This window comes from Gorilla gorilla, chromosome 17, assembly GCF_029281585.2.
Source record: "Gorilla gorilla gorilla isolate KB3781 chromosome 17, NHGRI_mGorGor1-v2.1_pri, whole genome shotgun sequence".
Lineage (NCBI taxonomy): Eukaryota > Metazoa > Chordata > Mammalia > Primates > Hominidae > Gorilla > Gorilla gorilla.
The window spans coordinates 46,816,298-46,827,255 of NC_073241.2; positions in this window are offsets into that span (position 1 = coordinate 46,816,298).

Consider the following 10,958-nt stretch of genomic DNA (forward strand, 5'->3'; position numbering starts at 1 on the left):
AAGAGAATTAAGACCTTGCTCTGGATTAGGCTTTGGCATAAGGGAATGCTGTGGCTGGTTTGATCTTTATCCAAACCATTCAAACTTTCTCCATATCAGCAATAGGGCTGTTTTGCTTTCTTATCACTTGTATGTTCATTGGAGTAGCACTTTTAATTTCTTTCAAGAACATTTGGCCAGGCACAGTGGCTCACGCCTGTAATCCCAGCACTTTGGGAGGCCGAGGCAGGCGGATCGCCTGAGGTCAGGATTTCGAGACCAGCCTGGCCAACATGGCGAAACCCCATCTCTACTAAAAATAGAAAAAATTAGCTGGGCTTGGTGGCGAGGGCCTGTAATTCCAGCTACTTGGGAGGCTGAGGCAGGGAGAATTGCTTGAACCACGGGAGACGGAGGTTGCAGTGAGCTGAGATCACGCCATTGCACTCCAGCCTGGGCAACAGAGTGAGACTCCGTCTCAAAAACAAACAAACAAACAAACAAAATAAAACCTTTTCCTTTGCATTCACAACTTGGCTAACTAGTTGGCACAAGAGACCCAGCTTTTGGTCTGTCTCAGCTTTCAGCATGCCTTCCTCACTAAGCTTAATCATTTCTTGCTTTTGATTGAAAGTGAAAGACCTCTGACTTCCTTTCACTTGAACTCCTCTGGGTGATTATAGTTATAAATTGGCCTAATTCCAATATCATTTTATCCCCGGGAATAGGGAGACCCGAGGAGAGGGACAGAGATGAGGGAACAGCCAGTCAGTGGAACAATCAGAACACACACGTTTATTGATTAAGTTCATTGTCTTATATGTGTGCGGTTCATGGTGACCCCAAACAATTACAATAGTAACATGAAAGATACTGGTCAGCCGGGCACAGTGGCTCATGCCTGTAATTGCAGCACTTTGGGAAGACAAGATGGGTGGATCACGAGGTCAGGAGTTCAAGACCAGCCTGGCCAAGATGGTGAAACCCTGGCTCTACTAAAACTACAAAAATTAGTCAGGCGTGGTGGCAGGTGCCTGTAATCCCAGATACTCAAGAAGCTGAGGCAGGAGAATCGCTTGAACCCCGGGCGGCAGAGGTTGCATTGAGCCAAGATCGCATCCCTGCATTCCAGCCTGGGCGACAGAGTGAGACTCTGTTAAAAAAATAATAATAAATAAATAAAATTACTGGTCACAGATTACCCTAACAGGTATAAAAGTCATGAAAAAGTTTGAAATACTGTGACAGTTACCAAAAATGTGACAGAGACCAGAAGTGAGCATATGCTACTGGAAAAACGGTGCCGACAGACTTGCTTGACACAGGGTTGCCACCAAACTTCATTTGTAAAATATGCAGTATCTGGAAAGTGTAGCAAGACAAAGCACAATACAAGGCTAGTACAAGGTGCACTTGTATTAGCCAAACACTGATGCTGAAAACAACGACATACAAAGAAGGGGAAAGAGAAGGTACCCCTCAGTTCCTTTTCCTTTCAGTCCTTCCTTACTAAGCCAAAGGTAGAGTGATGGTAGGATACGAGCATATTAAGAAGTGAAAAAAAAGCCAGTGCAGTGGCTCACACCTGTAATCCCAGTACTCTGGGAAGCCGAGGTGGGAGGATCACCTGAGCCCAGGAATTTGAGACCAGCCTGGGCAACATATCGAGACCCCATCTCTACAAAAATTACAAAAAATTAGTGGGGCTTGATGGAGCATGCCTGTGGTCCTAGCTACTCAAGAGGCTGAGGCAGAAGGATCACTTGAGTCCAAGAGTTCAAGGCTGCAGTGAGCTATGATGGCACCACTGCACTAGGCAACAGAGCAAGACCCCATCTCATAAGAGAAGAAGTGAAAAGGCCCTGCACAGTTGCTCACGCTTGTAATCCTAGCAGTTTGGGAGGCCGAGGTGGGCAGATACCTTGAGTTCAGGAGTTCAAGACCAGCCTGGCCAGATGGCGAAACCCCATCTGTACTAAACGTACAAAGTTAGCCAGGCTTGGTGGCACACATCGGTAATCCCAGCTACTCAGGAGGTTGAGGCAGGAGAATCACTTGAACCCGGGAGACGGAGGTTGCAGTGAGCCCATATCCCACCACTACACTCCAGCCTGGATGACAGAGCAAGACTCCATCTCAAAAAAAAAAAGTAAAGGAAAAAAATCTTAGTTACTTGTATGTAGTGTTTCCCCTGTTCTAGTAAAAATAAAACATATATCTATGCATAAGCAATGAAATAGAAAGTGTGTAACTTAGGTGATTCTGCATCTAAGTTAAATGCGCTTATCTTTCCCATTGAAAACTGCTACTGCACAATGTAAAGCCAAGTGGTAAAAATTCATGCGAATAATTTTAAATTGTAGTTTATCTCTACTTAAAACAATTTTAAATAGCAAACAGAAAACACCAAGACAAGTTGGCAGAGAGGAAAAAGACATTTGAGTACCTTTAATGATACTGTTTTTTGTGTTTTTGGGAGGGACTATATATATATGTACTTTGCCCTGGGCCCTGTGAATTCCAGAGCTGGCCCAGGGCTGAGCTTAGACACCTGCATTGGAAAACCACTGCCAGAAGATTCAGGTGCACAACCAGAGCTGGGGATCTTGGGTCTATTTCAAAGGCTTCGGAGTCCTCTACTCCTTCCTGCCCGCTTCACTGCACACCTGGCCCCTCTCCACGTTTGCCTAAGGCAGTCCTGAACTCAAAGTATTCTGCCTTGCATAGCTGCAGCTCTCTCTCAAATAAGACTTACCCTATGTGCTTAATTTTTATTTTTTATTTTTATTTTTTGAGACAGAATCTTGCTCTATTGCCTAGGCTGGAATGCAGTGGCACAATCTCAGCTCATTGCAACCTCCGCCTCCCGGGTTCAAGCGATTATCCTGCCTCAGCCTCCCAAGTAGCTGGGATTACAGGCACGCATCACCACATACAGCTAATTTTTGTATTTTTAGTAGAGACGGGCTTTCACCATGTTGGTCAGGCTGGTCTCGAACTCCTGGCCTCAAGTGATCTGCCTACCTCTGCTTCCCAAAGTGCTGGGATTACAGATGTGAGCCACTGTGCCTGGCCAAATGTGCTTAATATTAAAGCCAACACTTGCCCAGCTGCTCTGAAAGGACAGCTCAGTTTTAAAAGCACTATGTCCTGACTGCACGTGTTACACATTTTTATTCCTTGAAGTAACAAGGCTCTTTTCTCTCGGTTTCCAAATGCTCCTTGACTTCTCAACTAAGTGTACATTGATACAATCACAGTCATTTTCCTAATCAACTCCTAATCAATGCCAGGTTTTCCATCCTTGGAGGTCCTTGAGGCTCCCTGAGGTCTTCCCACCTTCTTCTTCCGATGAAGAACATCACCCTTGGTCTTAGCAGGGCTGGCCTGGCTCCACCCACCAGGCCATGATGCCCCCTCTCTTCCTGCCTCTGTCTCCTCCCCTTTCTGTTCACCCTCCCTCTTCTGCCCTGTACCACCCTGGTGTTCTGCTCTCCACCCTCTGCCCTGGCATCAGGGGATGCTTCCTCTTCACATCAATTCCTATTACTTCGACTAAAACAAACCCTTAGACCAGACTGTTATTTTCTTTTTCTTTTTTTGGGATGGAGTCTCACTCTGTCTCCCAGGCTGGAGTGCAGTGGTGCGATCTCAGCTTACTGTAACCTCTACCTCCCAGGTTCAAGCGATTCTTCTGCCTCGGCCTCCCGAGTAGCTGGTATTACAAGCACAGGCCACCAGGCATAGGCCACCATGCTTGGCTAATTTTTGTATGTTTAGTAGAGATGGGGTTTCACCATGTTGGCAAGGCTGGTCTCAAACTCCTGGCATCAAGTGATCCATCGGTCTTGGCCTCCCAAAGTACTGGGATTGCAGGCATGAGCCAAGCCACCGTGCCTGACTGACTGTCCTTTTCTCTGGACAGAAATGTCATCCCGAAAGTTTCAAATCACCCTGTTGATGGTTTTGCCCAAAGAAACCAATCATTTCATCATTCTGAGATGCCCTCTACTGAACTTTTTATTTGCATTTTCTTCTATGGCAAACCTTTCAGCTAGGCTTAGGATGAGAGGTATCTTATGGAACTTTCACTGATTTCAAATAGCCTACACTGTTACTAGATCTATATGTATTATTTATGTCCTTAGAAAGTTAGAGATTTCAGAGGCTAAAGATATCATCTAATCCAACTCTATGCTTTACTGACAAGAAAACTAGCTCAAAGAAGTTAGTTGACTGCTAGCCACCCAGCTAGTATTATGCTGGCCTAGTGTCATAGTTAGGTCTTCTGGAGCTAAGCTCAGTTCTCTTCCTTCTGTATCGGGAGCAGCTTCAGTTACTGCATATCAAAATCACAAAAAGCAGATTGAGGCTTCTTCAGAGTATTCTACTTACGTGAGCCCAGAGGGAGAAGGAGAAAGCAAATTGGAGGCTCTGAGTGGTTAGCCCTTTAGTAATAAAGAACCGGTGTTGGGCCAGGTGCGGTGGCTCACGCCTGTAATCCCAGCACTTTGGGAGGCCGAGGCGGGTGGATCACAAGGTCAGGAGTTTGAGACCAGCCTGGCCAACATGGTGAAACCCCGTCTCTACTAAAGATACAAAAAATTAGCTGGGCGTGGTGGCACACGCCTGTAATCCCAGCTACTCGGGAGGCTGAGGCAGGAGAATCACTTGAACCCAGGAGGTGGAGGTTGCAGTGAGCCGAGATTGCGCCATTGCACTCCAGCCTGGGTGACGGGGAGAGACTCCGTCTCAAAAAAAAAAAAAAAAAAAAAAAAGACCTGGTGTTGTTTTCAGCATTATAGGAATGATGCCAGTGGTAAAAAAAAAAAAAACACGCAGCTTGGTTTCAGGGATGATGATGACCTCATCAGCACTATAACAGCCACCACTATCTCCAGCCTACAGCCCCCGCCTGAAGCCCTCACACTACTTCCTTGTATAACACCATAGGAGAGAAGTAAAGACAGCATGAAGGATCAGGGGGAAGGGAACTTTGCTGCTGCTGTTGTAAGAAACTGGAGAAAGGCAGACTAGAGGTGCGGGAAATAGGCGAGGCCAGGACCCAGCAGGACCAGCTCAGAGGCGGACTTGGGGACAGTCACCTCCCAGGCGGCAAGTGGAAACCGGAGTCAGAACCTGAGCCAGGTAGATTTGCTCATCTAAGATCCAACAATAACATGGATTTGTAGGTCAATCAGCTTTGCTCTAAAACTCTAAAGAGTTTCTACATTGTTACCTCATTTAATCCTCAACAACCTTGAAATTTAGGTATTTGTTTTTTTATATAATGAGAGATGAAGAAGCCCAGATTTAGAGATGCCAAATGACTTGAGCAGCTACAGAAGTTCAATTCTCTTTTCCCTGTTTCCTTAGTGTTTTTTTTTTTGAGACAAAGTCTCACTGTTGTGCAGGCTGGAGTGCCATGGCACAATTTCAGCTCGCTGCAACCTCCGCCTCCCAGGTACAAGTGATTCTCATTCCTCAGCCTCCTACTGATGCGTAGCTGGAACTACAGGCATGCGCTACCATGCCTGGCTAATTTTTGTATTTTTAGTAGAGACAGGGTTTCGCTATGTTGGCCAGGCTGGTCTTGAACTCCTGACCTCAAGTAATCCACCAGCATCGGCCTCCTAGAGTGCTGGAATTACAGGTGTCAGTCACTGCGCCCAGCTCCCCAGTGGTTCTAAAATATCTCCCAATGCAATGTAAAAAATGCATCAATTTTTTAAAATTCCAAACATGGGAGTGTAAGACTCTGGAGCAGAGTTAAGGGAAATGTGCCTGGAAAGGGAAATAAAGCCCAAGGGCAAGTATGAACCTGTCATTGAGAGTAAAAAGGATGAGAGGCCAAGGGCAGTGGCTCGTGCCTATAATCCCAGCACTTTGGGAGGCTGAGGCGGGAGGATCACTTGAGCCCAGGAGTTTGAGACTAGCCCTGGCAACATAGAGAGACACTGTCTGTACAAAATTTTTTTTTGAGACGGAGTTTCGCTTTTGTTGCCCAGGCTGGAGTGCATGATGCAATATCGGCTCACTGCAACCTCTGCCTTCCGGGTTCAAGCAATTCTCCTGCCTCAGCCTCCCGAGCAGCTGAGATCACAGGCACACACCACCACACCTGGCTGATTTTGTATTTTTAGTAGAGATGGGGTTTCTCTATGTTGGTCAGACTAGTCTTGAACTCCCGACCTCAGGTGATCCCCATGCCTTGGCCTCCCAAAGTGCTGGGATTACAAGCGTGAGCCACTGCGCCCAGCCTGTACATTTTTTTTTTTTAAATTAGCCAAGTGTGGTGGTGTGCACCTGTAGTCCCAGCTACTCAGGAGGCTGAGGTGGGAGGATCACTTGAGACTGGGATGGTGAGGCTGCTGTGAACTATGACTGTCCAGCCTGGACAAGTGAAACCTTGTCTCAAAAAAAAAAAGGGTAAGAGCTCAACTTTTCGAAAAAATACCCATGCTATCTGACCTACCACCCTGGCTTAGTAAAGGGTACTGCCATTATGTTTCTAGCTCAGAGTTCTCAATCCACTGCCAAAGCCTCAGTTACTATCACCCAAACCTGTTATCCAAGTGTCAACTTCATGGACAGAATATGTTGCACTTAGCAGCTGCATTACGATAATAGAGTTCCCCGGAACTGAATTGTTGTTACTTCCAGCATTAGACGCAGGCATTAATTTACATATACCTGCATACACATCACTGTAAACGTGCCTGAGTCCAGATTCTCCTTTTGCAGAGAGATGTGATAGCCCCTGGATGTGGATGCAGGGCTTCACATCCTGATACCCGGGATGATCATCCATAATGCACAATGTGGAAAATGCCCTTCCAGGAAACCAGGCTGCTGTGTGTGAACCTAGTGAGCAAGCATAGAAACAGGAAGGCTGAGATTAGAGCCTGCTCTACAGCGTTTTGATGTTTCCTGAGCCACTGCCGAGGCTCTGAGAGCTGATCAAAGGTACCTCTGCAGGCTCAAATTAACAGAGTTGGTGAATCAGGCCAGCACCTGCCTGCAAATAGCAGCATATTTCACCAAATCAGGTTAATCTTTTCATCAAGGCAGGAGGTGGCAATATTTTCATAAAACTTTCACAAGTTAAGTTTATTCCTGTTGTACCTTAGCTTTCTGAAGGAAAAGTAATGAATGGCCTGTTCAATTTTCTTCCCTTGGAGGTACGTATTTATTTTAAAGCTGATCTTTACCTCATGGTGTATACCATTGAAGACCTCCAGCCCTAAAGAACTTGCCTTGTTTCAAAAATGGTGGAGGTTTTGGGGTTGAAAGAGAAGAATGGGAAGGCATTGTCATAAATCTTCATTTTCCTTTTAATGCAGGTGGGATTTATAACTTCAAGTATTTGTATAAGAGCAATACCTCACCTCTGTTTGGGGAAATATAACTAAAAAGCCATAATTTTTGCAGAGAGAAAGCAGAAAGGCACAGCACAGAGTAAACTATAGCCACTGGATAGATCTAAAGATTCTAACAGAGCTCAAATAAAAACCAGAAAGTTACTTAAAAAAAAAAAAAGGTACTAGCCTAAGGCTGCAGGCTCAGAAAACCGATACCTAGAAAGGGAAATGAAATGCATCGAATAATAGATTAAGTGTTAATACTTATGCAGAGAAGCTTCAAAACAGATTTCTTGCCTTGGAGGAGTTCATTATTTCAGGCATTGGCTAGTCATAAGACTTAGGAAGCCAAGAGGATGTGTCAGATCCTGCAAGTCTCTCCAAGAAGCAGATGTGGTCACAAGGAAATGGAATGGGGGAGGGGAGGGAGGAATTCGAGAGAGCAGAAAAATAAGTTGAGATATTCGGAAAATAGAGCTTGCATATGATCATCTGCCAAAGCAACCCCCAAATTTTTATTGAACAGTATAATAAAAATGGAGACAGTTCCAAGTTGTTTCATTTCGGGGATAGGGTGTGGAAAGAGTGTGAGCTCACAGAATCACCCCATGACTGTGGGCCCCATTACAGCTGGTAACCACAGACAAGCTGAACTTTGAAGAGTGTCAGTTTCCTCAGCTACACAATGGGAATAACACGTCCCATTAGGGTTGTGAGGACTAAATATTTATATATGGTATTCAACAAATACAATAATAATATAATAGATAATAATTTAATATAAGGTGTTTGATAAGTATATCTTTTCCTTCTCAAATTAATCCAACACTTTCACTTCAATACTGGGTTTACAGATGATACCAGAAAATAACAGTATAATGGAAAGGGCTATTTTTATTTATCTATTTGTTTTTGAGATGGAGTCTCATTCTTGCCCAGGCTGGAATGCAGTGGTGTGATCTCCTCTTACTGCAACTTCCGCCTCCCAAGTCCAGGTGATACTCCTGCTTCAGCCTCCCAAGTAGCTGGGATTACAGGCATGCACCACCATGGTCTGCTAATCTTTGTATTTTTAGTAGAGACGGGGTTTCACCATGTTGGCCAGGCTGGTCTCGAACTCCTAGCCTCAAGTGATCTGCCCACCTTGGCCTCTCAAAGCACTGGGATTACAGATGTGAGCCATCGCGCCTGGCTGGGCTATTTTCTTGTTTAAGTTTCTTACTTTTATTTTTTCAATTAACAAAAGTATATATTTATGGTATACAACATGGTGTTTTGATATGTGTATACATTGTGAAATGACTGAACCAAGCTGTTAATTAGAGAATTTAAAATAAGTGATGTTCTAGATTGTGTAGATTTATTGTACAAGCAGGCTAGGGGAAAAAATGTTTTGTTTCATTTTGTTTTGTTTTGTTTTGTTTTGAGACGGAGTCTCGCTCTGTCGCCCAGGCTGGAGTGCAGTGGCGCAATCTCGGCTCACTGCAAGCTCTGCCTCCCAGGTTCACGCCATTCTCCTGCCTCAGCCTCCCGAGTAGCTGGGACTACAGGTGTCCGCTACCACGCCCGGCTAACCTTTTGTATTTTTAGTAGAGATGGTGTTTCACCATGTTAACCAAGATGGTCTCAATCTCCTGACCTCGTGATCCGCTCGCCTCGGCCTCCCAAAGTGCTGGGATTACAGGCGTGAGCCACAGCGCCCGGCCAATGTTTTTTTTTTTTTTTTTTTTTTTTTGAGACAGTGCCTTGCTCTGTTGCCCATGCTGGAGTGCAGTGGCGCAACCATGGCTCACTGCAGCCTCAAACTCCTGGGCTCTAGCAATCCTCCTGCCTCAGCCTCCCAAGTAGTTGGGACTAAAGGTGCACACCACCATGCCTGGCTAATTTTTAATTTTTTTGTGGAGACAAGATCTCGCTATGCTGCCCAGACTGGTAAGCCCCCACGCTCAGCTGGGAAAAGATGTTGACTAATGTAATACACTTTGGCTTTTCGCAGAATCATTCAAGTAAATCAAATTTCAAAATGAAAATCAGGCTAGGCACAGTGGCTCACACTTGTAATCCCAGCACTTTGGGAAGCCGAGGCAGAAGGATTGCTTGAGCTCAGGAGTTTGGGACCAGCCTGAGCAACACAGCTAGACCTCATCTCTATAAAATTTTAAAAGCTAGGCCTGGTGGAGCTCACCTGTAGTCCTAGGTACTCAGGAGGCTGAGGCAGGAGGATCATTTGAGCCCAGGAGTTCAAGACTGCAATGAGCTATGACCACGTCACTGCATTCCAGCCTGGGTGGCACAGCAAGATCCGTTCTCAAAACAATAACCACCACCACCAAAAAATCCCTGAAAATCATTGGAAAGAAATTAAAAGCAACAAAACATTAATAATCAGACTAGGTAACAGTCAAAAAGTTGTTTTGACTTGTTAAACAGGATAATTTTTTTAAAGAGGCATATGTAAAAATTTAAATGTGTACCTTTTGTTGCATTTCAACCTATTTACAGTCTCTGAAAGACTTATCCTCACATTACAATTTATATGGAGATAATTTATGCCTTTAGAGTATTAAAATATATATTAGCAAAAATTTGAGACAAGATAGGAGAACTGAATTTGTCCTAAGATCATAAGTTAGAATGATCTGATCAAATAAGAATATGTTCAAGTTTCAGTAATTTTCTTTATAAAGAAAATAATTTGGAGGCTGGGCACGGTGGCTCAAGCCTGTAATCCCAACACTTTGGGAGGCCGAGGCGGGTGGATCATTTGAGGTCAGGAGTTCAAGACCAGCCTAGCCAACATGGTGAAACCCTGTGTCTACTAAAAATACAAAAAAAGAGTGGGATGTGGTGGCACACACCTGTAATTCCAGCTACTTGGGAGGCTGAGGCAGGAAAGTCACTTGAACCTGGGAGGTGGAGGTTGCAGTGAGCTGAGATTGAGCCACTGCACTCCAGCCTGGGTGACAGAATGAGACCCTGTCTCAGGAAAAAAAAAAAAGGAAAATAGTTTGGAATATTTTTTAAAAACAAAACAAGCTGACACTTCCTAGAGTAACAATTTATCTTCTGAAATCCCTCCATGGTTTTATTTTCCTTACCTGTATGTTAAATATTTGTCTATAAATATGTTTCTTCTAAACCTGAGTAAATTTCCATCATTGGATTTGGTTTCCTTTCTAAGTCACCCACAGTGTGCTTCAAAGGTTGCACATTCTATTGATGTCTATGACACATTTCATTCAAAAACCCTGTTTCCTTGATATTTAGTTAAATCACTGTACTACTTATTATTTTTATTCATTGATTTCTCATGCTTCCTTTCTTTGCCAGCTGTGCTATTGTAACCATCAACCCTAAGTTACTGCTCTTCTTTCAGCCACAAAGCATTTGTTGAATGTCTCTCTTTTCAGCCTCTGAATCATAAAACTCAGCCCAGAACATAGCCTGTTTTTAATTAGAGGTCACGATTTTTGGAGGTTAAGACTTGACACATTCTCCTGTTAATGAGCTGAATGAGATCTAAAACTGATCTCTAAACATTGCTTTTTGCTCTCTGGCCAGTTTCCAGAGATAAATTTTACTTTTTGATTTAATACAAATGAATATTTTGTATTCCTG